This window comes from Dendropsophus ebraccatus, chromosome 11 (genome assembly GCF_027789765.1).
Source record: "Dendropsophus ebraccatus isolate aDenEbr1 chromosome 11, aDenEbr1.pat, whole genome shotgun sequence".
Lineage (NCBI taxonomy): Eukaryota > Metazoa > Chordata > Amphibia > Anura > Hylidae > Dendropsophus > Dendropsophus ebraccatus.
Genome location: NC_091464.1, coordinates 36942117 through 36949462, shown reverse-complemented (window position 1 = coordinate 36949462; position 7346 = coordinate 36942117). Strand labels below are relative to the sequence as shown.

At 40.6% G+C, this 7346-nt stretch overlaps 1 pseudogene; it reads left to right on the top strand.

The window, feature by feature from the left end:
• The first annotated feature begins 3328 nt into the window (after positions 1 to 3328).
• LOC138768249 (U2 spliceosomal RNA) lies at positions 3329 to 3481 on the top strand (annotated as a pseudogene).
• The last annotated feature ends 3865 nt before the right edge of the window (positions 3482 to 7346 follow it).

The window sequence follows — 7346 nt, the reverse complement described above, 5'->3', positions numbered from 1 at the left end:
TTTCCCATCACAAACATGGTAATTAATAAAATGACTCAATAGAGTAATGTCTAAAATGTTTATATTTAAATATAGAGGTGAAGAAAAGACTGGCAGTAAATTGCAATCTTGTACTTGCCATACATGTTTGATTTTATTGTAGAATACATTCCATTGCTATGACTCCGTTTTGTTTGTTTTCTTCAGGAAAAATGTTCTTTCTCAATGAATATAGGAAGTGTTCATGTACTTTTGGAAACTTGTCCGTCAAAACTAAGGGAAAGTGTTGCCTATAGCAATGACAAACGGTGACACAGCGCAACCTTTTCCAATATGTGTTAGGAAATTAAAGGGGTTATCCGGCGCTAGAAAAACATGGCCACTTTCTTCCAGAGACCTAAATCTCTGCACCTAAATTGAAGACAAGAGTGGTGCTGTCTCTGGAAGAAAGTGGCCATGTTTTTGTAGCTCTGGATAAAACCATTTAAAGCTATATTTTGAGCAAAAAGAACACTTTATATCAGAGCAGGATAATAAATATACAAGGGCACTAGTTTTTATTACATGTTATAAATCTTTGTAAGTTTAGTAATTCTAGCAAATAAAATTGTACATTTTTGTATAATGTAAGCAAATAAAATAAAGTTGTGTTAAAAAAAGGCCTTGTCACCTGTAGTTTATATTGTTGTTTGTCTTCAGCTGAAAAGTATACTTGTCTATTGCATGAAGTTTGGGTCTCTGCCTCATCTTATTGGCAGTATTCATTACAATAGAAATCCTGAGAAAGCCAATATAAGTAGCTAGGACTTGACTGACTTGGTTTAAAAAAAAAAAAAAACACGTAGTTTTTACAGTATATTTACTCAACTGGCACACTGTGCTAGATTATACAGTTGCCGGGTATGGATTTAGTAATGTGCTTATTTTACACATCAATAACCTAAGGTGGTCTGGTGTTGAGCTCTTAGACATTAGAAAGATGATAGACAAAAAGCTAAAATGGGCAGATTTGGTTGATAGGTCTGAAAGTCTGTGTCTGTGCTATAATGCCAGTATTACATATATTACTGTAGGTGAGCAGTGCTTGCATATGATGCTGTATTTGCAATAGATAAAAGCTAGCTTATTGATTAAGACCCCATAGAAATTACAGGTATTGGAAAACCTTCAATGGTAATACTGTCCACATGTACATTGACTGCTCCTGTCAGAGTAATGTCTAAAATGTTTATATTTAAATATAGAGGTGAAGTAAAGACTGGCAGTAAATTGTAATCTTGTACTTACCTTACATGTTTGATTTTATTGTAGAATACATTCCATTGCTATGACTCCGTTTTGTTTGTTTCTTCAGGAAAAATGTTCTTTCTCAATGAATATAGGAAGTGTTCATGTACTTTTGGAAACTTGTCCATCAAAACTAAGGGAAAGTGTTGCCTATAGCAATGACAACCAGTGAGACAGTGCAACCTTTTCCAATATTTGGATTTAGTAATGTGCTTATTATACACATCAATAACCTAAGGTGGTCTGGTGTTGAGCTCTTAGACAATAGAAAGATGATAGACAAAAAGCTAAAATGGGCAGATTTGGTTGATAGGTCTGAAAGTCTGTGTCTGTGCTATAATGCCAGTATTACATATATTACTGTAGGTGAGCAGTGTACATTGACTGCTCCTGTCAGAGTATCTGTTGCCGATTTGGTCATTTTTTGAAGGGAAAAATAGTGCATGAAGAGCTAGGGCTGCATCCAACTTCTTCAGTCACTGGTAATCAAATGTTTACTTATCTCTAGTGCTTACATCATATAATAGTCATAAACTGGTTTTCCCCATGCATTTCAGTGTTCTTAACAAAAGTATAGTTAATTAAATAGGAAGTCCAATTACAATTAAAAGCAAGACAGGCAGGGAATGTGGGAAACTAATAAACAATGAATACTTGCCTGTCCTTGTGCCTCCTTAGCGCCGCTCCCATGTCCTGCTGTCATTTTCAGCTGGAACCCAGTTGTCATGTACCTGGCTCTTCCAGCTGGCAACATCACAGCCCCGCCGAGCAATTGCCCTCTCAGACCCAGCCCCATAGTATATTCTCAGTTAAATTATCTCTTCAGTGCATGGAATCCATTACATCCATGCCGGCAAGCATTAGACTGGCCATCTGGCATTTCAGACAAATGCCATAAGGGCCGGTCCCCTTAGTGGGCTGGTAACATTTTCCTCCTGACTGGCACCCCGTATGTCACAGCCGCACAGCCATTCAATAGACTGTGCAGCAAATACACTCACTTCTAGGGCTGGTCTTCTCATATGCTGAGATCCTGCCTGAAAGGAGGAAGATGGTTATAGCATTTCCAAGGCTTTACAACAGGAGGCAGTCTGTACTGGGGGGATGTATGTCTGGAGTTCCTCTGCTTAGTACAGACTGCCCTGCACAAAGTCTCAGCCATACAGCCACTGACCAAGTTCCGAAAAAGAGTTATCTGCTGCTATCACTGCAGGGATTAGAAGGTCAAACACAAGGCAAGTTAACTGGTCAGACTCCTGGTATCTATGAGGATGTTTGAATATACGGCTGACCTGAGTCTGGGAAGATACAGATTGTGTCTGTGTCAGGTTCTAGAAAAAGACATGGCTGACAGAAGTTGCCATGGTGTCTAGGCCAGATAGAGATAGCAGGAAAGGGAGCGACTCCAATCAGGAAAATAGTCACCTGATTGAATTGTTTAATCTGCCCCTAACTGCATCTTATTTATAATTTATTATTGTGCCCAGTGTTAGAATGGTGCGACTCTGTAGACTGTGTGGGATCTAAACACATATGATCATGCCCCCTTTCATTCTCCAGTGGTCACAGAATTTTGCCATAATTATCAGCAACACAGCAATGGGAGAATGCAAGGCGGTGAGTTTTCAGGCAAATTTTCATGCATGTGGGAACTCTGCCTAAAAATGTTTCTTGAATGGGGTGTGTATAGGCTTAGTGCTTAGGGCAGCATGAATGTAGGGCGGTTTGGACAACAGTTGGTTCAGGGAGATTGCGAGTAGTAGGGCAGAAGCATAGTATGATTGGCCTCTTCGTGCATAATTGTTTTAGTGTTACGCTTATCTAGGTAGGGATGTTGTTGCTGATGAAGACAGGTGATTCCCAATGGGGAAGTCTCGGCTGGGCCACTGCATGGTAGCAAGACGTCAGGGAGAGAGGAAAGATTTAGTAAGGAAAGAATGCATCTTCTTGTTGGGTGGTAACTCTGTTTTAAGAGGTGTTGTTTTTAGGGCAGGATGAGGGTGTGTTGAAAGAGGTGATATGTCTCCCAGGTGCTGTTAGCAGGGATAGAAGAAGGATTGCAATCGCTTCTCAGCCTTCTGGCCAATCTGTTCTTATCAGTTTATTATCTGATATGTTCCCCTATCTGGGGACCATATATTAAATGGATTTTTAGAACAGGGTGATAGAAAAGGAGCTTGACCTGGTATTGCAGTGCAGGTTCAGTCCAAAAAAAAACGGATTGCAAACATTGTAGAGGCTGCTAGAAGGGATAGTAAGGTTGATCTGGTGATGCATCTAGGAACAAATGACTTGTCCCAGAAAGATGTAGATTTGGTAAAAAAAAAAAAAATGGAATTCCAAGCCTGGAGCTGGGCAAGATAACCGATTTTGGTGACATTTTTTTTTACAGGTTTTAGGTTTGTTGGTCATAATTCTTGCAGTTGGTCCAAAAAGGAGATGTATAAGAGGGATGGTTTGCACCCATCACACACAGGTTCACAGGTACTTGGTACTTTAACCAGTGGGGGAAAATACTGCATATTATTTATTATTCTCAGGGTTGTTGTTCCGGGGTTCCTTTTTGTTGTATGTGGGGTCTGTGGGGTGTGTTGTCAGTATTTTTTAATAATGTTGTGCTCCACAGACTCATAATATTAGGTTTTCATGTATCAATAAAGGCATTTTCTATTTTCCTTAGAGTTACTCCGGGACAAGTGTATAATCCGTGTACAGCAAGGGAGGGGGTGGAAATAGAAGACTCCGGTGACTTACCTCCCCGGTTCCAGCGCCGACTCCCGGATCGCTTGCTGGACACAGCATTGGCTCCAGTTTAGAGATGAGCGAACCGAAGCGTTCGGCATTTGATTAGTGGTGGCTGCTGAAGTTGGATTAAGCCCTAAGGCTATGTGGAAAAGATGGATATAGTCATTGGCTGTATCCATGTTTTCCAGACAACCTTAGAGCTTTATCCAAGTTCAGCAGCCACCGCTAATCAAATGCCGAACGCTCGGGTTTGGATGAACTTAAGAATGCTCAAGGTTCGGTCATCTCTACTCCAGTTGTATGGGTTTATCCCCAGTGTTTTCAGAGGCCAATGTTTCAGGGGAATTTGCCCATTTAAAGTTAAATGAGGCGATGGTGTCCACCCAAGGGTTCTTAAAGAACTTGGATCTGTGATTGCTGCCCCCATGATTGATCTGTATAACCAATCCCTCCTAACAGGAGATGCTCCTGATGATTGGAGAACAGCCAATGTTGTACCCATCTACAAGAAGGGTAGTAGAGAAGAGCCTAGTAACTACAGGCTAGTTGGCTGACCATTTGTAGTAGTAAAAATTATGGAAACACTGCTAAAAAAAATACTATAATGGATCACTGAAGAATCAACAATTTAATGGATCCAAACCAGCATGGCTTTACTGCAGGCAGATCATGTCAGACTAAGCTCATTGATTTCTTTATGTCACAAAATTGTTGGGTGAAGGTGGCGCCGTGGATATTTTAAAATGATTTTCGGTCCCAGTCTGGCCATGATGCCAGCATTGATCATCTTCTAAGTCATCATCTGCTTTTTCATATTTTGTATATTTATAGACAATATTGTCAATATATGTGAGTGAATTAATCTCAGATTTTAGAGCATTCTGTGGCTTTCAATCCCCAACCTTCAGGGATTTCTTTTATTGCAACTTAGTACAGTACAGTACTGTTTATTATCTAATAAATTAGCCATAATCCATACCTCTTTAGTGTAAGTGTATAGGTACAGATTGTTCTTGGATGAATACTCTTGTCTAGTGTACTTCTAAATAGACTTAAAAGGTAAAATTACTTTTTTATACAAACTCAAAGCAAAATCATGAAAATAGGCCTGGTTAGAAAAGAGATTCATAAATACACATCAGTTTTCATAACATGTAATCCGTGTTGATGGCTGCCTGAGAATCTGAAGGAAAACAAATTGGGTTGTTAGGAACAAAAATATCATAAAAAGGCCCTAAATTTTTACATTTAAAGGGGAGTCCAGAAGGCCTAATTTCAGGCTTACCTTTAGCACCTTGAATATTCTGTAGAAATTTACAAAACTCGAGTTCTTTGGCTACTTCATATTGAGAATGAGGCACTTAGTAAGCAAATTGCACCAGTCAAATGGCATTTGCCTTTTTGGACCAATTTTGCACAGCACAGTATAAAACAGTGAATATGTTGACATTTCTATGATTGTTTATAGAAAGATCTTACCTTTTCACATTACAAGCCACAATTTGGGTCGAATAACCATATGATACATATGACATATGTCTGTACTAGTAATGATGATACCCAGTGTCCCGATGGTCAGGTGGGCACAATTCCACTCAAGCTTTTCTGTGGAAAACGCTGGGGACTTGGTATTGAAACCAGATGGTTTTAGACAAGTTGTCCAATTATACTCGTCTCCTCCCTTCAGTGATGGAGAATCCTCAGAACTTAGCTCAGAAGGTTCATTGGAAATAACAAAATTAGGTAGTCCTCACAACAGACACCAGCCCACTCCTCCTCTTTTCTACTACAGGGGAAGTAGGACAGTCTATTCTGGTAGAGGAGCACCAGAATGTAAGAGAATTGAGGGCAATTCTGATGACTATCCCTGCCCATGGGCCGTGTAGCAGGGGTTGCAAACCGTTTTTAGCCTTACTTCCCTGGTGTTGGATAAGTTCAATCCTTAGGATCTTAACCTGGTTCTTTTGGATCTTCCCGCAACTCCGTTTGAACCTCTTGACTAGGCTCTCTTAGATGCCTTTTTTTAGAAGACAACCACCTTGGTAGCCATTATATCTGCCTATAGAGTGGTAGAGATTTCTGCAATATCTGCTGGCCCTCCATAAACTAAGGTCTTAGGTGAAAGAGTAACAGTTAAATTTGATTTAGATTTTCTTAAGGTAGTCTCTAATTTACAAAGGTCACAAGAAATTGTATGCCTGTCATTTTGCCAGAACCCTGCAAATAATAGGGAAATTGAATTCCCTTCACTAGAAGCCAGAAGAACTGTGGTTCAATACATTGAGGCCGCTAGGGATTGGAGGAAGCCTTCCCCACAAGGGGGAGACTGTGTCTAGCAGTACCCTGTCCAGATGGTTAGGTCCATTTCCTTAGGGTCCCTTTATTCAGAAAGATTATCTGGCAGATTATCTGCCAAGGATTTGAAGCCAAAGCCAGGAATGGATTTAAAAGAGGAGAAATCTCAGTCTTTCCTTTATGACCTGATCTCTGTTTATAGTCTGGCTTTGGCTTCAAATCTTTGCCAGATAATCTTTCTGTGTAAATGTGTATTAGATGGCCTGATCACAAATTGTAAACAATCGCTCATCTTCTAGATCGGTGTTCGTTTACTGAGCAGTTAGACAAGCCGACTATCAGTCTGTGCAGCCCTTGCCTTTAGTTTAAAATAAAGTAATAACTCACCTTACAATGTTCCCTGGTGTCCTTGAGCCTTTCCTGGTGTCTGCAGCTCTGCCTTCTCTGCATTGTCAGACCGCCAGCCACTCAACCTATCACAGGCCGCGGCCTGCCTCAGCCAGTCATTGGCTGAGCTGTTGGCGGCCAGCCTCGCCTGTGATTGGCTGAGCGGCTGGCGGACTGTCAGTGCAGAGAAGGAAAAGCTGCAGGCATTGGGGACACCAGGGAACATGGTAAGGTGAGTTATTACTTTATCTTATACTACAGTCATCAGCCGTTGGGCGCGCATCGCTATTACACATAGTGATGCGTGCCGATGCTCAATGATTTTAGTACAGGAAACAATTAGCCAATGATCAATTCAGCGACTGATCAATCTCTCTGAGTCTGCTGATTTTTTTTATTTATTTTTTTTTACATGGGAGACAGTTATACAGTGCCAGTGGTTGGAAGGGCAGGCTGTGACAAGGCCATTTTGGAAGTAGAGGATTGCAGTCAGTGGGGGACATTGGCGACATGACAACACCGGTGGAGCACGGACTGGTAAGCATAGGCACAATATTAAAAGTTGTCAAGCACTGGATAACCCCTTTAAATATAAATATCACTTTAAGAAGCACTCTGGCTATTTATTTTTATTTTTATATTTTCTTGCCTAA